Below are 24,709 nucleotides of genomic sequence, written 5' to 3'. Positions count from 1 at the left end.
TAAATGCATCATCTTTTACCTGTGCCTCACTTGGCAGGCTGATTGGCTGTCCTTGTCTCACTGACTCAGTATGTTCTGTATTAGACTAGAGCAGTTCCCTTCCCATTATGTAGAGGACATATGAGGGGAAAGATAATACAAATGCATTCTGTTGCGATATTTTAGCTAATGCCACTTAAGGCTAAAATTCCATAGAATTATGTATGTCTGTTTATTTACTTCACTAAACCCTTTTCTCAGTGTTTGAGATATGCAGAGAGGTCAGTGAAGCACAGGAAGAAAGAGAACATACTAAAACAATGCAAAAATTACTGCAGCTACTTTGAACAGCTGATATGATCCATAAATGGTCCAGGATAGCTTTGTGGGTTACTTTCTAGCATACATGTTTTCTTGCATTTTTAGGTCATAAAGGGTTATTTCATCTGCTTGGCTTGCTGCATGACACATGGAATAACATTAGAATGGATACCAGCTAAAATCTGTATACATGTGAAATATTTATGTCCATATTCTTGGTTTTGAAAACTCAGGATTGCAGTCATCATAAAGCAGTCCTATGCAGAGTTTAATCAAGGTACTCGGCATGTGAGACTTTACAGCATGATCCTATCAGATATCTATTGTATTGATATATTGTTGAATAGTTTAGCAATTATTTTTCCTGCTGCTTTGTTTGGCTATTTTTTACACTCTCTCAACCCAAAAGCTTGGTATGTTCAGAAATCAGGAAGGCCAGTTAGTGCAATCTATCACAAAGATTGGCTGCAGGTGAGCTTGTGGCATTTTACTGCTCTGATTGGTAAACTGTGTGATATAGAAATAGGAGTGGGCTAGTAACTGTTGGGATTTAATTCAGGGGGAAATCAGCACTACAATCCTTGATCTTGGCATTTCATATGGCTCATAATATTTGGCTATTATAAATGTAGCTTCAGATATTTGTCTTTTTGATTCATGGTACTCTTGCAGACCAATCTGAGAGCCAGTTTGGTATAGTAGTTAAGAGTAGCAGGACTCTAATCTGGAGAACCGGGTTTGATTCTCCACCTCTCCATTTGAAGCTGGCTGGGTGACTTTGGGTCAGTCACAGCTCTTCCAGAGCTCTCTCAGCCCCACCCACCTCACAGGGTGTTTTGTTGTGGGGATAATAATAACATACTTTGTAAACCACTCTACGTGGGCATTGTTATCCTGAAGAGTGGTATATAAATCGAATGTTGTTTTTGTTGGGTTGAAAACTGAAATGTGCCAAGACCACGGCAATACAGCCCGGAAAACCCACAACAACCATGTGTGAGATTTTGTTGATAAAACTATGGTTCACTGTAGCTGCAGATATACTTAGGTCAGCTGTTAGCACAAACCAAAATATGTCAAGAGACATTAATTTTGTAGTATCCTTCTGTCACATAACCTTCCTTCCTTCCCCCATTTGTCACAAATATCTTGGAGAACAGTGTGCCTTAACACTGTGCTTGAAGGCAAGAGTTGTGAAATGTCAGCGCTAATGTAGAACATGTAGTTGAATTTGTAGCTCAGGGTCTTCTGATCCTTTCTCCACCACTGAAAATTCAACACAAGATTGGTTTTAGGTGACAGTGTCTTACTTGACTAAATCAAAAAATATGCTTACAAGACTTCCATTTGTTTTGATTTTAAGCAAATGTGACCTGCTGTATTTTGAAAGCCATTTGTGCTTAGTGTTTATTTGGAAATAGTTACTTGTTAGATACTGCATCTCCAGTGAAAATGAACAACGATCATAGTTGCAGCATCTCATTTTTTTTGTTGGCAAAATGATGATTCTGCTAATAACTGTGTTATGACAACTGATTCCTACAAGTCCGTTATTGAAACTGTTACAATCCCTACAGCCCCTTATTGAAAATAAAACCATGATTGGTGATTAAGTGATAGAAATTACATGTAAAACTATATGAACAATCCATTGAGTCTCTAAATTGGATACTGGAGGTTTTATCTATTCTTGCCAAGTTTTTTTGTTCTTTTCTCCTCTATTTTTTTTGGCTAAACTGATACAATTGGAGAAGAAAATATATTTTGATGGTTGGGCATTAAGAGTATGCATACAAGATGTATCACACATGTAGTAGGCAAATTGCTGGAATGCAGCTGCTGGATAATAGCCTGTTCACCAGAGGCAATGTGATGCACTGGTTCTTATTCCAAGTTTCCTCTATAAGGATAAAATTAGATGTGACAGTGTCCTGGAGTCTGACCCATGGATGCTGCCACCATTTTAAAGACTAATGAGGTGCTTTAAAAAATGCTGCGAGAGGCCTGCAGCAGGCATCGCAGGATAAGATGCTCTTATTCCCCCTCTGCACCTTGTCAAGTGCGTAACAGGACCTCATCCCACTGCACTTCAGGATAACGCCATCAATAGCATTTTTAAATTGCATCATTAGGTTTTAAAATGGTGGCAGTATACATGGGTCGAACCCAGGGATGTTGTCACATCTAGTTTTGTCCTAAGACAGAACCCTAAGACAGAACCTGTTGTTTCCTGTAGCTCACAAGTAGACATGGGCACGATGCCACAAAAATACCCATCAAGCTGTTCATGGATCCACACTGGTGACGACCCCAGATCTCCGATTCACTCCGATCAAGTCCCGTTTCCGATCTGAGATCTGGGATCGGAGGGGCGCCCCCCCCCCACACACACACTTAGAGCAGATGGGGAAAAAAGTTTTTAACCCAGCGACGAGCTGCGTCCCCTCAGGGAGGGGATGTTTTCTCACACACACACATGCACGCACTTAGAGCAGGGGGGGGGAGTTTTTAACCCGGTGACGAGCTGCCTTCCCTCAGGGAGGGAACGTTTTCTCTCTCTCACACACACACACACATGCACTTAGAGCAGAGGGGGGGAAGTTTTTAACCCGGAGTTTTCTCACACACACACATACACACACACACGCACTTAGAGCAGAGGGGGAAAACACTTTTAACCCATCCCTGCCTCTCCAAATAGAGAGAGAGAGAGAGAGAGACACCCTGTCAACAAATTTCAGCCAGCTTTTTTAAAAAAGCAGGGATAGAATCCATTGCTCCCCACCTGATTTTAAAAGAAAGCAGCTAGTTTTCCAAAAGCATATTTTAAATAGGAAGAAAGTAAAATCAGGATCCACACAGATCCTCGTGGATCCTATGGTTTTTTAAATAGGAAAAACACAAATGAAACATCAGATCACATACCAACTTCTTGCAAAAAGCAGGCACTGGGCTGAGAAGCCAGGAGGAGGAGAGAGATATCTCTTTTCAGTTAACTCTTTCAGCACTGAACGAACTAGGAGAGGAGCGCAAAACAGCTTGATAGCTGCTCTCAAAGCAAGGGTTTTTTGAAAAAGTTAACACTGAGAAGAGATCTCTTCTTAACTCTTTCAACTGCACTGAATTAACTCAGGAGGAGCGCAAAACAGCTTCTGCTTCTCTCTCTCTTAACCCATTCCTCTCCCAATCACTTTGCTTGTATTTTTCTTAGGAAGCCACCTTTTCACTCACAATAAGCCTGGGTCTGCAACGCAGGAGGGCCATAAGAGCTGCCTCTCAGGCTTTGCAGGGATAAGATTTGAGTGCCCATGGCTACAGAAGAACACCCCTTCCCCCGCCCTCCCCTCTCTTCTCCCAAATGGTGATGAGATGGGCACGTTGCTGGCTGCTCCATGGTTGGAAGAAAGCCCTGCTGATCAAGGAAAGCTGGCCTTCCATTCACGTTTCCAGAGTGACAGAAGGAGGGGAAACAGCTCAGGCATTCCCCTGGCTCCATTTCCCCGGGAATAGATGGCTGGCACCAGAGTGTCTGCAATCCCAAACAGAAACCGATCGATCCGATCAAGACCCGAGCAAGTGCCCCACCCAACCTCTGGATCGGTTGCCGTGGACGGAACCGATCAGCCCGGTCCCGATGGCGCAAACACCATTATCGTTTTTTTTTTTTCAAATCGTAATTCAGGTCATGCCCATCTCTACTCACAAGCTTTGTTGCGTCTCCACTTGATAACATGGGATACCAGCAGCAAGGCTTCTGGCATTTTCTCAACCTGTGTGTTCATCCAAATGTTTGGCCTCTAAAATTGGTAAGGTTCAGTTACATTGACGAGAAAACAAAGAGTTCATTGCAGTCCAGTCACACAGCTGTGAATGCAGTGCTAAACAAGGCAATGAGGCTTAGGAGTCCTCGAGATAACAAGGGTGGAGTTTTTAAGTGGCAAGATTCAGACAGAGGGGAATGAAGTTATAATGTTCCCGCCTTCTCTTACTCTCTTCTTTGTCCATAAACCACACAAATGACGCCAGAGACATTTTTAAAATTTAAAAGTAACTATTTTATTTATTTTAGAGGGAAAAGGTCAGGTGAAATCAGGGGTTGAACATTTCTGAGGTAATTCAACATAGAAATCTCTGATGTAAAATCAGTACATGCACAGACTGTAGTTCTTATGCTCTTCACAGATACTTACATTCTTATGTTTAGCGGCTTTTGTTCCCGTGTTTCCCCCAAACACTCTGGTACACTTTTTTTAGTATCTTCCATCTCTTTTGGGTTTAAGAATGCCAAACCCCTTCTCTTCAAATACCAGTGCTTTCCTTCAGTTTTTGACTGAAGCTTAAGGTCTCAAAAAAGCCGTTTCCAACCGCCAGGAATCTCACTCTCCAGAGCTACCTTCCTGTTTGACTGGGTAGGGAAAGTCTCCTCTCCTTAGAAGAACTGTCTCCTTTCTTTGGCCTAAATGGAAGTCTTCACCCACTCCCCAAACTTCCTTGCTAACTTTCCCCCAGTTCTCCTGTTGGTGTTAAACTGCTTCCAGTTAGAATTTCCTATCCCTACTCTTCACAGTGGATTCCTCTCAGCTAGGGCAGAAAACAGACCTTCCTCTTTCCAGCTCAATCATAAACAATCAGATTCTTCAGAGTAGCCTGTCACACAAAGCTCTCTGTGTCTGTGAGGGATTTACCCTTAACAGTCCTTCAGCTGTTTGTACTGCATTTTCAAGCTTTTAAAAAGTGCAGTTTGTCACAGAGGCCAATGAGTAATGATCCAGTAGCAGCTAGTTCCTTGATACAGTCTTTGTTGTACTATTATAGTTTGAAACCTACAAATGGTGACTGGAAATCTCTTGGAATTGTAGACTTGATCTCCAAATGACAGAGATCAGTTCCCCTGGAGAAAATGGCTTCTGTCTTTATTGAAGGATCTTGCCAGCTTAGTACAGAAAACCACAGCATGCCACAACTGCAGAGCAGAATGTAATTAGGAATGAACTTTTTGATTTCTAATTTTTCCCTATACTTTGGCTTTTGATAGCGTACCTCACTAAAGACCCCTGAGAAAGCTTAGTAGCCATCAGATAAGAAGGCAGGTCCATTTATGGGTTAAAAATTGTTAAACGAATGGAAGCACTGATTAAGTGTAAAATTAGTTTTTCCGTCAGTTAGCCAATGTGATTTATGGTTGAAGAAACGAAATAATCCCCCCTCCCCCTGCATGTATAAGAAGTGATTTTATAAAATCAACTTTTCTTAAATACCACAAAATAAGAGGACAAGTTCGACAGAAAAGGCAGTGAATTTCCGTGCTTGGTGCCTTAGCAGTTCAAGATTTCTGGTGTGTCAGATACCTTCCTAGCAGTCTGCCCCAGACATTTAACATGTATGAACATCTCTCCTGTGCCATTGACCTTATCAGTGGTATCAAATTCTCATGTAAAGAAATGGACAGATTACTGGCTCATATTTCCAGCTATAGCTCATTCAGAAGCTGTAATGTATAATGCCCTCCACAACTTCCCAATCAGTTGCTTGAATATCACATTTTTACGTGCAGCTGTCAAATGAGTTAAATATGTCTGCTTAATAATGCCTCCTTTCTCTCATTTTTTTAAAAAAATCAAATCCAGTTTTATTGTAGGAGCAGCAACTCAGTTATATATTTGATGAAACTATGAGTTTGCAAATGATCTGCCATAATAACGAAGATGAGAAAAATGTCTACATCGGCTCAACTCCCGAACAAATTCTTCCATATAATCTGGTCCTATCTTGAATTTGGGCTGTCATACATCACCCTGCTGTGTTATCCCCTTCCATTCAGATAATTAAACCTTGAAATTCAATTTCAATATGACATAATAACATTATTTTTCAACAATAGCTTTTAGGTGAAAAGATTTTTGTCTCCAATAGCAATTACTTTTGAAATCCTGTAGATGAAGATAAGTTAAACAATAAAAATTAATGGAAGGCTGGCTACAAATGCTTCCTTTTTAGATGGAGGCATTTGGGGCAAGATGAATAATATCCCAATATCCCATTAATACAATTTTTGAATGATCTTGTATCTCCTTTTAACTAATTGACTACAGCTCAAACAGTATTATGTATTTAGCCATGCACCTAGTCATTCAACTTTTATGTCAGGAAAGGTTAAAATGAAAAATATTAAAGTTGAATGTATTGTCGAAGGCTTTCACGGCCGGAGAACGATGGTTGTTGTGGGTTTTCCTGGCTGTATTGCCGTGGTCTTGGCATTGTAGTTCCTGATGTTTCGCCAGCAACTGTGCTACACCTCTGAAGATGCCAGCCACAGCTGCTGGTGAAATGTCAGGAACTACAATGCCAAGACCACGGCAATACAGCCCGGAAAACCCACAGCAACCATTAAAGTTGAAACTTGATAGCCTTCCTTCCTTCCTTCCTTCCTTCCTTCCTTCCTTCCTTCCTTCCTTCCTTCCTTCCTTCCTTCCTTCCTTCCTTCCTTCCTTTCTCCCTCTGCATTGCCCTTATAATTCTGTAGTCTGGTTTCTCAACAAGAAAGATTAAATGCAATAAGTGCAGGGTTGCTTGTCTTCAGGAGGTAAATGATTATAGTAGCACAGCACGCACTGACATGTGACTCACCTGATGGTGTACAACTAAGTACACACCATAGTTTGAACAGTTCATCCATCACAGATACCTTCATGCATGCTTCTTTATTGACATGCTTTGGTTGCCTCAGTTCAGGAACATCTGGAGAAACAATAGAAAATTGTTCCAATTTGAAACTTATCAGCTCGCAGTTTTTCCATTCTGGATCCATTTCCCCAAGTGGAGATGCACAAAATGTCTTTTTTTAATAAAGAAAGCATGGAAAGTGGAGATGTGAGTTACTCAAATATTCTATTTTTCATCCCTTCCTATAATGTCTGCAGCCTTCCAGAGTTTTGCTAATATTTGAGTTACCACTGTGAGTACAGTATGGGGTATAATACATTAAGTAATTACAGAATATCAGAAAAGATCCAATCTGATTTTTCTGCTTGGTTAAATCATGGGGAAATTATTCTGTGAAAAAGGGAACTTGGGAATATATGATTGCAAAGTTAAAGTTCTTACATGCCTGAGAAATACAAAAATAATTTATTTTCCATTCTTTGTATAGCTTCCAAGCTGTATTGGTAGTTCAACCAGTTTCTGATTTAATTTGTCAAACCTCTTCTGAAATTGATCCAAATAAACATAGATCATCCGAAATAACGGATTTTTAGAAGTCTGTCTACAGCAATTAAAGCAACTTGCTGACTCATTGCAGACTTCTGTCTGTGTTTGGAATGTAGGGGAGGAAACCCTGAATGATCCAAGTAATAACAGCTTTTCTGTAGATTCTGAAATCGGTGAGCATGGATTCTCTATAATAGGCCATTTCAGGAACAGCCAAAAGCATTATGGTGCCTGGAACAATTATGTTGCTATTAGAGCTTTCCACATTTCAATCAGTGCTTAGCAGTGTTCTCATTTTGATCGCAAGATATTATCACTGGTTATTGTTCAGACTGTAGAACACAAGGGGACTGTCTTCAGAATATTACCGTAAGAGAAGATGTTGCTGTTAACAACATATGCAGGTTTCCCATTTAAACTGATAGATTCATGGCTTCCTGGTATTGGTAATTCTGGGGATGGAATGGATATGCCTTTAGATGCGTTCCCTTAGCAAGCAGGTCTTCCACTCTTCTAAATGCTGTCATTTTCTTAAATAGGTCATTTCCTCAATTTTCCCCTCTCCAAATGTTTCTTGTTGCAAAATTACAAAGGCAGAATTAACATAAATTTCCAGTATAGTTATAAAAAGGATATAATGATTTTTTTAGAAGCATAACTTTAAAAAATGTTAAAATATTATTGGATTATAAGAAACAAACAACACTAAAAAGAGTAGTACTGTGATACTGCAGCAGAAAAAGTCCTAGTACTGAAATAGAGCAAGAGGCTTTCTTTTAATACTTTTGTAATTAGAATTCCAGATATCTTTAAACCCTTTCCCAACTTGTTCAGACTTGCCTTATGACCAGCTTTGACCAAAATGTATATCAAGTAAGATCCTGCAATGATCCAGAGTTTGAAGAAATAATTCTTAGTTTAAGCATGTTTTTATGTGTCCAGAGTCTGGTGTGAACTCATAAAGTTGTTTTATACTATTGGTTTGTCAAAGTCAGTATTGTCTACTCTGACTGGCAGCAGCTCCCCAGAGTCTCACTTTTCAGTTTCAAGTGGATAACTGTGTTAATCTGTAGTAGCAGCAGGGCTTTTTTTCAGCAGGAACACAGGGGAATGGAGTTCTGGAACCTCTTGAAAATGGTCACATGGCTGGTGGCCCCGCCCTCTGATCTCCAGACAGAGGGGAGCTTAGATTGCCCTCCATGCTGCTCAGCAGTGCGGAGGGCAATCTAAACTCCCCTCTGTCTGGAGATCAGGGGGCGGGGCCACCAGCCATGTGACCATTTTCTCTGAGGGCAACCCACTGAGTTCCACCACCTCTTTTACCAGAAAAAAAGCCCTGAGTAGCAGAATAAAATTTGAGTCCAGTAGCTTTCTTGAGTCAAAGCTCACTTTGTCAGATAAAATGAATCTTGTATCTGACAAATTAAGCTCTGATTCATGAAATCTTACACCATAGAAAATTTTGTTGATCTCTAAGGTGCTTACTGGATATTAATTTTATTTTATTTATAACTTATAACTTTGCTCTTTTCCCCTTATAGGGAGCTAAAATTGTCCGCTGAAAATTATGGAAACTATTGTTATGAAAACACTTTTCTAATCAAATATTCTCAAGAAGATATTTTATAGTAGGTTGGCAAATGGAAAAAAAAAGACGTTGAGGTGGTCAGTATAAGCAAGTGAAATGAATGAATATAAGAATTTGTTGCATACTGAATCTTACCTTTGTTGCATCTATCAGAGAAAGTTTTTTCCCAACACTTGCTACTTGATGTCATTCATAAGCAGGGCTTTTTTTCAGCTGGAACACGGTGGAACGGAGTTCCAGCACCTCTTGAAAATGGTCACATACCCTCCATGCCGCTGAGCGGGATGGAGGGCAATCTAAACTCCCCTCTGTCTGGAGATCAGGGGGCAGAGCCACCGGCCATGTGATCATTTTTGCCGAGGGCGATTTAAACTTTAAGAAACTACCCCCTTGTTCTAGCTAACCCAAAGTGACATCATTGTGCAGTCCTGGGAGCATGCACACACTTTGCACATGCGCATGTGGTACCTGGGGCACTACCTTCCACCAAGAGTTGCCCCCTGTGCTGGCAACCCACTGAGTTCCACCACCTCTTTTCCCAGAAAAAAAGCCTTGTTCAAAAGTGAACATATCACATTTGATAAACAATCAGCAAGAGCTGGGACCAACCAGTCTACACAAGGTGGATAGTTTATTAAGGCAAATCTGTGATGAAAACCAGGAGCTGCAAAGGTTACATATACTGATGCATTAGATATCTTTTTAAAACTAAGTATGCTGAGGGCATGAAGACAGGCATCAGGCAGAGTTGATTGAAGTTCCTCTCTGACACATGAGGTGAGCTCCTGAGTGGAATAACCAAGTGGATTTTGTCAAAAATAATCTCAAACTTCCAAGCAGGTTTGCACTTGCTCAGTAGTAGCCATTTGTGTTACAGGGTCAGATTAGTAAATATTCTCTATTGCTGGAGAAGAGGTGCATGTCTCCTGAGGTCATGGTGGGGTCATTAAACTGACCTATTTATCAGGCACATAATAGTTTGCAGTCTGTTATCTTTTTGTACCTGTGCAGCTCATGCATCATGCAGGTATTGCATTTCCTTCATTTTGCTCCTGTGCAGTCAATGGCATCTTTTAAAAAAAGTGATAATGAGAACTGATTGCAAGATTATCTAAATTCACAGATACGCTTTGAAGGCACACATAGGCATCTAAGTAGTAAGTATCAACAGAAAAATCTAACTTGGAGGCAGCAGCTGACAGCCGGGAGAAAGCAATCTAATCACACAAGTGGTCACAATCCAAATTCCTTTGGATGCATCCAGACAGTTTAGTGAATGATCTACAACCTGATTGTGACAGGTGAGCAGGGTGTGGTCAGTCAAGCATAACTGCTCAAAATCAGTTTGAACCATGCCATAAGTTTCATCTGTTTTATGTTTATTAGGGCACATTGGACAACGATACATTTAATTTAATTTAATTTATTACATTTTTATTCCGCCCTCCCTGCTTTCGCAGGCTCAGGGCGGATTAAGAATTATGCCAATACTCTTTGGTAATAAAAAGACCATAATACCTGATTGAGCTTTGACCTTCTAATTGAATGGAAAAGTGAAACATTAAATGTAGTGTACTGGGAGCTTCAAGCAAAAGGCTTTAGTAGCAAGGTTCCATACAACTGCATTCCGATTGGCTGTGTTGTTGAGCCGGCCAATCAGGATTCTCCTACAGACTAATGAATAGTGAATAGGGTTCCTGGATACCGGGTGTTTGCTATTGGTTGAGTTTTATTGTGGGCGTGTTTTTGGTGGGGAATTGAGTGTTCTATAACTGCTGTTTTGATGTTTGTGCTTTGAGTGGTAATGGAAATCACTTGAACTGTTGTACCCACTGAATAAGACTGGCAACGAAGGTGGGATCCTGATTAGGAAGGAAGTCTCAAGACTAGAGCAGAATCATTTACTGGTAACAAATTGTCGTCTCGGCCAACCAGTACATGTGCAGTCAGGGTAGCATTCAGTATGGCCTCCAAGGGCCATTTTGAACTGTTTGATGCTGCTGCTGAGGACTGGGACTCGTATGTCCCCTGATTCCAGTTTTACCTTATGGCAAATAACCTCACCAATCCTGAGTGTGTCAAGGCCACATTCCTCAGTGTCTGTGGGCGATCCACCTTCGAGATTGCCCGTGCTCTTGTGGCACTGGAAGAACTAGAGGTGGTGTCATTCACAGTGATCAAGGCCAAGTTATGAGAGCACTTCTCACCACAGCCTTCCAGAATCACATGCCGCCACGCTTTCTATAAGCGATACCAGGCCCCAGGAGAGACAATCGCCACCTTTGTCACAGCACTGAGAAAGGCTGCACGTCTGTGTGAATTTTCCAACCTCGAGGAGGCCCTCTGTGATCACTTGGTGTGTGGCCTCTGGCATGAGAAGCTCCAGAGGCGGCTTTTCGCAAAGAGGAACCTGGACTTCAAGACAGCCTACGAGGAGGCCATCACCACAGAAGCCGCAGAGCAGTTGACAAAGGAGGTCCAGCAGGTGCTCAGCCCCCCTCCTTCCTGCAAGACTGAAGCCGTCCACCCCGGGTGCATGGAAGACTTCTCCTCTACAGATGAGGATGACGAGGAGGTCTTGCACACAAAGGTCACCAGCCGGAAGCAAGAGGGGCTGCAGTCATTCTAGGGGGTCCCTTGCTCCAGCTGTAGGGGATTCCACCAGAGAAGGTCATGTGGGTTCCAGAATGCACAGTGTAGGAACTGTGGGAAAATTGGACACATTTCCCGCTCTGCTCATCTCCATGACGCATTGCCATGGGCGAATCACATGTCATTGCCAGCATCCAGAAAGATGTATGCGCCAGCTGGAACCAACAGTGTTTCTGTCTTAATGCTACAACCACTGACATGTGCCAAAATCAAGGTGACAGTGAGGATACAAGATGTCCCCTGTGAGATGGAAGTTGACTCCAGGTCTGCACTGTCCATAGTCTCTTCCAGCATGTTTCAGTGCATCTGTCCCAAGTCATCCAGCCGCTGCCTCGAATCAGTTGATTTGCTCCTCAAAGACTTCCAGAGCCCGCTTCGATTGCTGGTTGTCCAAGGCCATAAGATGCCCTGCGGGCATGAGGTCCCTATCTCCTACTTCTCCAGGACACAGGTTGACAAAGAGGTGCTAGCCATCGTTGCTGGAGTATGGCCAGAACTTCGTCATAATCACAGATCACAAGCTGCTGCTGGGTCTCTTTGCGCCAGACTGGCAGACGCCGCAGATCCTGTTGCCACGGATGCTGCAATGGACTGTGTTCCTGTCTGCCTACTCCTACGACTTACAGCATCGCCCAGGCAAGGCATTAGGCCATGTAGACACCCTCAGCCGCCTTCCACTGCCAGACACCGTGATCGACCCAACACCGTCCCACCATGTCCTGCTGCTCGAAGAACTGCCTCATCCACCAATCTGTGCCTACGATGTTGCCACGCAATCTGCCAAGGACTGTACCCTGGCCCGTGTTCTCAACTGGGTGTGGAGGGGGTGACCAGAGGGCATCTAGGCCAAGGAGTTCCAACCATTCAGCTCCTGGCAGCATGAACTTTCTGTACATAAGGGCTGCCTGCTGTGGGGGAACCGAGTTGTTATTCCGCCCAAGCTAAGGCAGCTAGTCCTCGAGGAGCTGCACATTGGCCACCCAGGCATCGTGCACATGAAGGCACTCGCCTGCAGCTATGTCTGGTGGCCTGGCATGGACAAAGCAATTGAAGGGTGGATCCGTACCTGCCAGCCATGCCAAGAGTCACGTCCAGCCCTGGCCCAAGCTCCAGTTCACCCATGGGAATCAGCGCGTGCACCATGGTCCCACCTGCACATAGATTTCGCAGGGCCGTTCCAAGCACAAATGTTCCTGATAGTGGTGGATTCCTTCTCCAAGTGGTTAGAGGTTGTTCCAGTATCCACCATGTCTACCACCATTGTCATTTGGGCACCCCGTCACCTCTTTGCAACACATGGACTTCCAGACACTATCGTGTCCAACAACAGGACCCAGTTCATGGTGGCAGAGTTCCAACAGTTCCTGGCTGACAGCATCAACCAGCACATCATGTCTGCTCCAATTCACCCTTCAACCAATTGGCAGGCAGAGTGAATGGTGAGAATGACAAAGGACAGTCTCCACAGGATCACACAGGGAGACTGGCATGCTCGATTGGCTGCATTCTTACTACAGCAGCACATGACACCCCACTCGACAACAAGGCGCAGCCCAGCAGAACTCCTGATGCACAGAAGGCTCACTACCACACTCGAGAGACTGCGTCCAGACCTGTCACCGGAAGAGCCACAGCAACCCGCAGGAGAAGGAAGAGCGTTCCAACCAGGAGATTTGGTCTACGCATGGAACTACGGTGATGGGCCAGCCTGGTTGCCAGCATCAGTGCAAAGAGCGACTGGACCAGTGTCTTATAGGGTGCTCACGGCCGACGGCCGGGAGTTACATCACCATCTGGATCAGCTAAGATGAAGATGGCCAAAAAGAGCAGTGGTAGATGGAGACATCCCTGCAGCCAGCACTCCGGAACTCATGGCAGCACCCAGCACAGAAGGAACTCCTGTGCAGCCAATTCCAGGTCTGACGATGACTCCGCATCCAGAGGCAAACAACGCTATGGGGACTTCTCCGGGACTGTGTTCTGGCCTTGCTGCAGCGCCAGCACCACAGCAATCTATGGCTGCAGATTCATGCACTCCTATGGAGGGAAATGGACTGCAGCATTCTCAGAGGAAGCAGGCTCCACCCTGCTATCTAAAGGACTATATTTGTCACCGGGTACAACCCTGACTTAGGGAGGAGGGGTGTAGAGGTCTGGGAGCTTCAAGTAAAAGGCTTCAAGTAGCAAGGTTCCATACAGCTGCATTCCGACTGGCCGTGTTGTTGAGCCGGCCAATCAGGATTCTCCTACAGACTAATGAATAATAAAGAGTTATTGGAAATCACTTGAACTGTTGTACCCACTACGAAAGATTAAACATTAATAATGTATCCTGTTTTCCCTTTAATTAGCTTTAGGCTATCAGATTTTGTACTCCAAAACAGTCTTTCAGAGTAGGTTAATCTAGATAGTGACTTGCCCATTGCCAAAATCCTAGCACATTTGTAAACCACTTTGAGCAATGAAGGAAGGTGGCATTTAAATATTAAATAAATAAATAGTCTGCTATGCCATGCAAGCACAGCTTTTGCTGCTGAGTTGCAGTGTATATCATGAGGTAGTAATAAAACCAAACATCGGCTGTGTGCCGATGCCTGGAGACATAGAGCTGCTTTTTAGATTCATGACCATTTTTGCTTACCAGCAAGAATTTTCTTTGATGATATTCAGAATTCAGTGAGTGGTACAGCTGGTCATGCCTCATGGCTTATCAAAGCCTTAATAAATCCACTAATAGGATTCTGTGCTTTTCTTAACCCATTCCTTCCACTTAAGCTTTTACTCCTGTAAGTGGTTCTTCTATAAAACTTGTCAATAAGCTTGTTTGCCTTCTTCTTTCTCAAGGTTATACATTTTAGTCTATTGATTAGAAGACAAGTGCAGAGATCATAGCTAATGAGGCAGAGGTTTGTGATCTTGTATGGTAGATGTTCCCAATTTGCCTACTGTATAATCTTGGTACACATTATTCCCTCCCCCCTCCCTCCATAGCTCTCTTGGTGCCATCTTCATGAACAGCTGGCATTTACTAATTAAAAAATATCAATCTTCGGTTTACTATGCTGCATTTTAGGATTACTGTAGCAACTAAATACAGGACTGAATACCACTGGATATTAAAAAAGTGAAAAAAGACCATAGTTTTGAATTGTTGGCTCGCTTTTTTCATAAAGTTTAATTACAGATATGCCATGTAGGTTTGGTTAATATGCAATTATATCTTTTAATAAAACCAAGCCCAGTTCTTATGTATCTTTTTGTTACATACGCAGAAATTCACATTACACTACCAAAACCCATGTACAAAAGCTGTAATCTTCCTGCAGGAACATCGTCTCCGGCTTCTGAGGACCTACATCTTCTGTTACGTAATGCCCTACAGGGCAGCTGTAGAGTACCACCAGCCAGTTTCTTTACCAAATTGCCAACAGGAATCAGAATAGTGACAGACTACTCTGACCGTTGGCTAGAAGTAAGAAATGGCATGAAGGAAAAAAGTAGCGTAATGTTGAACGTGTCATGCGTATGGAAAACAGAAGCGTGAGTGGCAGGGAGAATAATGATGTTAACAAGAACGAAGGGGTCTGAGTGACTGAAACACAGCTATGAGAAGAGTTCAGATCTAGTTGTACATTCAAGCTAGTTGGCAGACTCTATAGACAGCTGTGTTGGACAGGTCATCTAGGGACAAATTCCCAAAGGATCCCATTTTTGTTAATTTTTCTTCTACTGTCATATTTTGAGTCCCTAGAGAAGTCTGAAAAAGAAAAGATGCTTTGAAACCAGTTCCGATATTCTTTGTATTTTTTTTAAATGACTGAGTTGTCTGCCGTTTATGTGTCTTCTTCAGGTAGATATGATGTGGTTTTAAAATTTGTCAATAATTAATTTAAAAAAGCATTATAAATAAGCCTCTCCTTCTCATACATGCCTTTCTGACAAACTGACGGCATTAGAAGCAAAGAAGGAGCCAACCCTGTGCAAATTTGAGGCGGCAGGTGTTTGCCACAGGCAAGAGAGGTGACTGGATTTTTACAAGCTTGATGTTTTTTATGTAACCTCCTCCACAATCATTTCCTTCTTTGAAATATCAGCCAACAGGTATACAAAACCAAGGCAAAGCAGCTGAGTACTCCAGCCTGTTCACATGTGCAACCTCAAGTAATGGTGATGTTCGATTTCTTGCCACAGGAAAACATAGCTGCATAGATACGAGTGACTGAAATGAAACAAAGAACAAGATGTTCTGTTCTGTTGCTGCTTTGCTAACAAATCACTTCACAAAGCACATACCCAAAGTTCTGCTGTATCTGGTTGCTGTGAAATGTAAAGCTGTATGTGAACTGATGCAGAGGGACAAGTGTTTAAGGAGGAGCAAGGCAGAAAGCAGGCCCTGGCATTTGGGCAGAAGGTAAAGCCAATATTAAGTAGGGAAGAATCAGTTGTTTCTCTGCATTATTTACCATTTGAGTTTAACGGTGTATATGCCATGCATATTACTTGACATTTCCTCCCTTCTCTTTGTAGTATCAGCATGAAAATTGTCAGGGTTTGGCTAAATTAGAAAGGCAAAATGTAGATGGGTGCAAAATTCCATATGAATAAAAGAAACTACTTCAGTGTAGGGGAGAAATTGCTCAAATTTTAATTGTTTCTTATTGCAGCTCCTGGACACGACAGCCATCTTTCTGGTCACTCAGATCCCAGCTGCGCAGAGGGGGATTGATAACTCCCCCCCCACTCACATGAGCAAACCCCCACATCACACTTATGCTATGATGTGAGGGGGGCAGCAGCCTCCACAGAATCAGCGGACTGTTACCGGAACTGCTCTTTTTGAATGGGGAATTAGCTTAGCAGTCCAGAACTAAATTTAGCGTGGATCTAACCATCTATACCAAGGTCCCTTCTCCAGACGTTCACGTAATAAAGAGGCAGACTAAATCACAATACGTGTCTTTACTAATAATGTGGCATATGCCTGAACTTGCACACACATACAAGGTTACATACAAGAACTAGGAAACATAGAGGTAGGAAAATAGAGACGGTCGCATTAGCAGGTACCCCACGATGAAGTTGGGTATACTTACAATCCTGAAGCGGAGCAGAGATATAGCAGCGAGGTGGTCCGATGCCAGCACCAGAGCCACGAGTAGAGAGACAGCAAGGGGGTCGGGATAGGAATGACGCGCCGGCTGGGATCAGGAGAGGAATGACGCGCGCCATGTGGCCTGAGAGGCTGGCTTATATACCCCAAAACGTACCCTGGTGCTGGTGCTGTACCTTGTGGTTCTCACGGGTTAAAAAAAAAGGTTTTAATGGCTTTCTGAATGCCTTAGATGGGCCACTTTAGGATTCTGATTGTATCATAGTGACACCTTAGGAAGAGGGGACAAAGGAGGGAGGGGAAGATCCAGGCATGTTGAATGGATGTTCCAGCGGACAGGGCTTGTCCTGATGTCACCGGCTCTGGAATGCGGAGGCTGCTTTGAGATGCGTTCTCTAAGTGTTTGGGATGGTTGGCACTTAGCTTCTTCTCCGGGGCGGCTATTAAGATATGCAGAGCAGGGTGAGGCTCACCACTGCGGACGTGGTCTGCTCACTTCCCCGAAATGGCTTCTCTCAGTAGGCTGCTTCTCTGGGTCTTCTGGCTGCCTAAGAACATGGCTGCCGGCTGGGCATGGCTGGGGCTTGCTAGCAGGCTGCCCGGTAGTGAGGGCAAGTTGGGTGACTGGCCCGCGGGAGGCTCCAGGCGGGAACTGGCCAGGGGGTGCCTGGTCAGGCTCGTTGGAGGTCTTCCCGGCTGGCACCTGGCTGCTAACAGCGCGGCTTGGGCCCGGGTGAGGCAGGCTTCCATGGAAGCAGGGAAACAGCACGTAAAACACAGTCCATAACAGGGAGCAAGCACAGCCCGTAGTAGATGGCAAGACAGGAAGGAAGGCTGGGGCTTGCTAGCAGGCTGCCCGGTAGTGAGGGCAAGTTGGGTGACTGGCCCGCGGGAGGCTCCAGGCGGGAACTGGCCAGGGGGTGCCTGGTCAGGCTCGTTGGAGGTCTTCCCGGCTGGCACCTGGCTGCTAACAGCGCGGCTTGGGCCCGGGTGAGGCAGGCTTCCATGGAAGCAGGGAAACAGCATGTAAAACACAGTCCATAACAGGGAGCAAGCACAGCCCGTAGTAGATGGCAAGACAGGAAGGAAGCACGTGTAGTGGAGTCCAAACACACAGGAGGGTCCAGATATAGGCCTGGGCAGGGCTGCCCAGAAAGAGAGTCCTTAGTGTAGTTGTCCAGACATGGATTCAGGAAACTGACACAGTCTATTGCAACAGCAGGATAACTAGCAAGCAAGCAGGAAACTGACATGTGTACTAGAGTGCACACACGCAAGGCAGTCTTTGGAGTAGTTATAAAACAGCAGTGCAGGAAACTCAAACACAGTTCATGGCAGGCCTTAGAGGAGGAGAGGGGGCCTACTTTGCAACAGGACCCCCTCTCTGGGAGCTGAGCCACCCTACAGAGCAGAAGCACCTGGTGGATCTTTGGGGCTTCTGTGCCCCTGGCAGCCTAGAGATGGGGACCATCCCCAGGAATGTGCTATGGGTCTGCCCCATGGTGTGTGAGGGGTAGGTGGATCTACTATCAGCCCCCAGCAAGGAAGCAGACATGGAGAGAGTTCTTGTTCTGCACAGACTTTATTAAGCTGCTGAGAGCGGTACGGCTCTCTTGTGAGCTTACATGGGATGGGGACTGTGGCTGCGTGTGCAGCAGACAGAGCCAGGAGAACTTTGCCTCACACACATGTCTGGGGTCCCTGGTGTATCTGAAGGCTGGCTGGAGGGGTCCGCTTCTGGTGTTGGGTTGGAGGGGTGGTCATGATATGATGCCGGGAGGTGACTCGGCCATGCTTGTGGGTGGTGACATACATAGAGAAAAAGAAATGACATGTGCATGGAGGGCCATGGGCTTGGCCCTGTTCTAGCCATGGCAAGGGTTGCTGTGTTAATGGGGAGTGTCCATGTCCCAGGGGCAGATGGCAACAGTTCTGCAGGTGCTACTGGCAGGTGTGTGCTTGACAGTCCTTCTGTGGAGAGCTGCTTCTTGTCCACATCTGGATGTCACAGTGCTGCCATGGCTGCTTGAGGTGTTGATCCTGTGAGGAAGGGAGTCGAGAAGTGGTGTAGCAACCATTGCAGTGGGGGTGAAGGAATAAGCTCACAGCCACCCTGGCTCGTGGCCATGCTCTCACCTCTGCCTAAGCCTGGGGCACTGCCACAGGTGGGCCATATAGACTGTGGGGTACCCCTTCCAAGATGGTGAGTGTGACTATCTACAAGAGCAGGTGTGGCTCCCTAAGCAGCTGCCCATTTGGCGAACAAAGACCATGCCAGTTCCTGCCTGCATGATGGCCCCTCAGGCCTCGGCCACAGAGCAGTGGGGCCTGTATTGAGGAGGGGGTGCTGCCAGTGAGTGATGGGCAGGCTGGGGCAGGCAGCTACTCTGCACCTTACCTATCAGGGTATCCTTGGCTCACCACAGGCTGGAACTCATGGCAGCATACTTGTACAGGAACATCAGATAGGGTTATTAGTCTGCCAAGCGGGACTTAGCTCTTCTCCCATTTGCAGGTGAAAGGGACAGTGTGGATTTTGCAAAGTTCCCCTTGCACTCTCTTGCAGGGCCCCTCTCTGCCTTACCCAAGCTGGTGATTAGAGGTGCCACTGATGAAGGAGGAGGGGTTGGCACTGGCAAACAAACTGGGGTGGCTGGCTTCTCAGCCCCCTTTTATCTGTCGGGGTACCTTTGGCCCTCCCCGGGCCATGATTCTAAACAGGTTACCTCAAATACAACTTGTTCGTGGATTGTTAGTATCCTGACTGGGGTTTAGCTCTTCTCCCTTGTGCGAGTGTGAGGGACACCTCAAGTTTTGCAAAGTCCCCTCTGTGCTCTCTTTCCCCACCACCATGAGCACCCTCTCCCACCTCATACTCTAAGTCCCCACAGCAGGGGACTCCAGGGCAGAGCCCCCAGCTTCATCCCTACTTACCTGGGGCATGGGCATCCCAGCCAGAGATTATGTAGGTCCCCTGGGTGCTGATTGGGCATAGGGAAATGGGCTCAGCCACCATGGAGGAACAAGTGGATTGGTCCCCACAGTAATCAGCATCCTATGCTCCATCAGGCTGCTTGGGTGGGGCTGGGTGTGGGGGGACTTTTCCTGCCCAATGGAAGTCTGCTCCCTAGGCAGTTTCAGGCATGGGGACACTCACATGAGTGGTGCAAACCTATGCCTTGCAAAAAGGTGGTGTAGCCCATAAGCTAATTTGTGCCCCACCCCCTGGCCCTCCCCCCAGCCCACTGATGCAGGGATTTGTGCCCTGGTTACACTTGCACCCAGCTGCTGTGGCCAGGCACTGGTAGGGGACCCAAGCACAGTGGCACTGGGCCACTGCATCATCGTAGTGGGTGTGATGCCATCATAAGTCCAGGATACACCACCGTAACTCCTAGTTGGCTTTCAGCACTCCCCCTCAGGATTATGCTGTAAAATGGAAAGTAATTTTTAAAAAATTACACATTCCATAAAATGATCAAAATTACCAATACCAATGCACTTGGAGGTGATTCCTTTTTTTTTACAATGTAAGCCATAAAATACCATCTTTAAGCCAAAAGAAACTATATCACTTCTTATGAATTAATGAAGACAGATTACTTAAGAAGTTCATGTGATGACTAGAAATAACTTATCTGAAGAGGATTGTTGGGATTAAATTTCACAAGGCAGTTGTTGGATATCGTTTAGATATTTATTCTTCCTACATTTTTAAATCTGAAGAGGCTTTTAAGTGATTATATTGAGTTAAGCAGTCTTTTCAGTCTGGCTTCCTGTATTTCTTTAAGTATCCTTGTTATATTTTAATTGAGTTGGTGTAGCTAAAAAGAGAGAAAAAATGAATCAAGGCACAGATTGTTAAAATAGAACAAATTTACCTGAATACATTTTCCTGAATCCTGCAGCAAGCAAGATTTTCTATGTGTTGAGGAACTCTTCAGTTACAGGCTTAAAAATAACACCCCCAACACCAGGAAAAAAATCAATATTTTTATTATTTGTATTAGAAATCAGGACATTTGGGGTCTCTGTTTCCAGTGTTGAGTGGGGAAAAAAACGAATGGGTTTCTGTGGCGTGTCTTGTTGCTGAGTACAATATTTTATACGTGCTGCTTTGAAATTACATGGAACTGTCCAAGTTCTTTCCTTGTCCTACTGATATGATTTTTTCTGTATTTATTTTCATTTATAGTCCTCCATAGATGATAGAATTAGTTAATTAGTAAGCCAATTACAAAATATGATATTTGAACCTGACAGCAAAGATTCCTAGTAAAACAAAGCTATTTGGTCAGTTAGCAGACAGATTAAGGTAACATTTGAGTCTAACAGCAGAGAGTCATAGTAAAACAACTGGACTGGGACTGAAGAACTGAAATAAAAAAATACATTATCCCAAGTAGAGGTTGCCTCTCAAGGTCATCCATTATTTCACAGCTCTGTGCCCTGTACAACAGTGCCCTCTTGTACAATTCTGTTTTGCACATTTTTCAAATTGTAGAAGTGCTGGCAGACTATTCCATCATGTGGGGGTCACACCACAGAGAATGTATGTTAATGGGCAGTTGCTGTTTTTACCTGTTTGCCAGGTAAAACACAAAACATAGAAGTGTTTTTGCCCTGGAGCCTAAAAGAAAGCAACATAGGCACCAGATGAGCCTTAAAAGGAAGGACATTCCGTAAGTGAGATGACGCTACTGAAGACGCCCTGTCTCTCGTCATCGGTCTCACCTCTGAAGGCAGGGACACAGACGGCAGGGCTTGTGAGGCAGATCTTAATTGGCAGACCTTCAAGTATCCTGGCCCCACGCCAATTAGGGATTTAAAGGTAAGAACCAGTACATTGAATGGAGCCTGGAAACAAACCAGCAGCCAGTGCAGCTTGGTAATTGATAATGAAGAGAAGGGGGAGGGGGATGAAAAAGTTGCAGCAACTGTGGCAGTGAAACATACAATGAAGGCCCATTGGACTACTGAGATTCACTGAAAGTTAGGAAATTAGAATTAGGGTAGATCCCCTGTTCAGAGGGACACCAAGTTTCAAAGCCCATTTCCCCAGTCTGTTTAAAACTAGGAATAGATCCCAGTGGAGTATGGATTAGACCCGAAATGATGCATTTCCATTCCATGTCTTCTTTAAGTCTTCCTTGTTAAATCCTTTGTGAATTTACCTGGATGCAGCTTTGGGGAGGATTAATCTATAGAGACTTTGCTTATGGCATACACGCCAGCCATCATGAATGCAGTTTCTTTCTTTTTTTTTATTTTTTATTAACTACATTAACTAACAATACAAAGGAAAGACAGTGATCAAGGGGAAAAAGGGAAAAATACCACAACAACTACAACATGTAACAACTATACTACACAAAATGTTTTCCCTTCATACTGCCATTATTCAAAAGTTAAAGCTTTATATTATATTGATGGAGTGGTTGACCTTACTAAATGCAAATTACAATTTAATTTCAAGTTAAATTTTTCTTCCCCTCCTGGGTCTCGGACGCAGTTCTCTCTGAGCAACTGCAGCCGCAGTGCTCGTTTCCTCCCCCTCCCCCTCAGACTTCTCCTTTTCGTCTTGCTTGGTGCACTGGAATTCTGGGTTCCTGTCCTCAAAATCCCTTAGTTGATCTTCTGATAATATCTTAAAGGCTTGATCTTTATGGCTGAACCAGATTCCTTCCGGGAATAACCATTTGTACTTTATTCCACGTTCTCTCAGAAGAGCTGCGAACTTTTTATACTTAAAACGTCTTTTCCGAACTAGAAATGGGACGTCTTTAAATATCTTAATTTTGTTGCCCAAAAAGTCCAAATCCGCATTGTATGAATTGTATAGGATAGTGTCCCGGATCCTCTTAGATGAAAAATCGATGATGATCTCGCGCGGCAACTGACGCTTCATTGCATATTTTGAAGTAGCCCGACGGGCTTCCAAAATGGCGCTTTTTACTTCTTCTTTAGTTGCCCTCGCGGGTGTCGCCAGTAGTTCCGAGACAAGACCCCGTAAATCCTCGTTTTCCTCCTCTTTCACATTCTGGAGGCGCAAAATTGTCTGTGTTTGTTCCACTTGTAGCCCGATCAACTGATTCTCCACCAGTTTAAGCTCTTTATTCGTAGCCTTCACGAGTGACGCACTTTCCCGAGCAGACTTCTCTGCCCCCCCCCCCCGCTGCTTCCTTAATGGTTTTCACTTCGCTCTCAATTAAGCCTACCCTTTAATCTGTTTCATTCAGCTTGTCAACAAAGGGTTTTATAGCTTCACCAACCGCCCTCCGTACTATTTCCTCCAGCGATTCTCCCTTTAAGGCGGCCGAAACTGACTTGCCAAGGGCAGGACTTTGTTTTTTTGTTGCCATTTGGGGGGGGGGCGCCAACCAAATCTTGAAACTCAGCAAAGGGGAAGAGTGAGCCTTCTTAGCTTCAGATCTCACCTCTCCTTCACGTACGCTTGTAATAACAGAAGGAATTCGCTTACTTGTAGGCTCTCGCCTAGTTCTGCTGTTTGCCGTTTCCCATGGCCCGGCAGCACTCGAGGCGCCGCGCACGTCCGCCGGCCTCCGTAGGGACAAACGGGCAATTAACCCCCCACATTGATTCCGGGGGGCTCTTCCCGCAGCGTCCCGGACCCAGCCTCCCTCACTGGGAGTTTTGGGGGCTAATCTTCGCAGATCAGCCGCCCGGACAGGGTGCTCGGCCGCTTCCTCTCGAGCCAGCGAAGAGGAGCGTCCGACATGGCTGAGAAAACGAAACCGAATCATGAATGCAGTTTCCATGCATCTCCAACTCCCTGGATGGTGCTATGTATGATCACAGCAGCATCTGAGGACTCAGGGAAGCAGGGTAACTGCATTTTCGATCTTGGTTGTTCATGGATACTCCTGTATGTATTTTCAGGTAGAGGCTGGCACCAAAAGGAGATAGCCCTCCCAACACTGCCACCACCATTAATTTTGGGAAGTGGAAAGTGGAATTGGAAAATGATTCATGGAGTCAGGGACCAAATTTACACCAAGCACAGTCAGGAAATTCCAGAGGATATTCAAGAACATGGTGTCACACTGAATCTTCGTAATTAGTGGGTTTATAATCTGCACAAATAAACGGAAATTTAAATTAAACATAGGACAGTGATAATAAAGTTTCCTTCTCAGAATGATGTGAAAATCTTCTAAATTTCAGGGTTTTCCTGTTTGTTCAGAAAATGTATACCATTTTATTTGATAAAATAGTGACTTTTAAATAAATGCATGCTCATTCTGTTTTTCCTTTCCCCCATGAAAGTGATACATCAAAGTATTATATCTATTATTATAGCTATATTATATTGTTGTTATAGCTAACAAGGAAGTATTTAGTAAGTTTGATTTGGCAATGAATTTCTCTTAAAATTGCCTTGAGCATGATGGAGAAGCAGGCAGTATCATATTAAATATCGGGCTTTAGGTTTTAATAGATTAATCACACATTTTGTGAAAGTGAACAACCACTATTTTTATAAGACGAGTAAAGGGATTTGTTTAATCTGCGCTATTTTTAAAGTGATATTAACCACGTGTCACTAGGGTATTATTGTTAAGAGAACTAGATAAACACATTAGAGTAATTAACCATCTTGGGAAGAGGAAGCTTTTGAAACTTAAACATTTACTGTATTAAAAGGTAGACAGTGTCGAATTGTCAGCAGCTGTGGATAAAGACAAGCTACCTCATAATTTCTTACAACTAAATTGAACCAATTTTAGTTCTAGGTCAGCAGCCAGCACAGCTGGGGAGGAGGGCTTTGTAGAGCTGATGTCTCTCATAACACTGGCGCCAAGTTACAGCTTGGAGTTCTGCTCTCTTGC

The 24,709-nt window shown here is 44.3% G+C and overlaps 1 protein-coding gene across 1 annotated transcript in view; it reads left to right on the top strand.

Moving 5' to 3' along the window:
- Nucleotides 1–24,709, top strand: part of HCN1 (hyperpolarization activated cyclic nucleotide gated potassium channel 1) — a 248,871-nt gene that overhangs the window by 40,560 nt on the left and 183,602 nt on the right. The window lies entirely within an intron of this gene.

Source organism: Eublepharis macularius, chromosome 8 (genome assembly GCF_028583425.1).
Source record: "Eublepharis macularius isolate TG4126 chromosome 8, MPM_Emac_v1.0, whole genome shotgun sequence".
Taxonomy (NCBI): domain Eukaryota; kingdom Metazoa; phylum Chordata; class Lepidosauria; order Squamata; family Eublepharidae; genus Eublepharis; species Eublepharis macularius.
The sequence above is the reverse complement of the archived record's forward strand: the minus strand, read 5'-3'. Positions and strand labels throughout refer to the sequence as shown.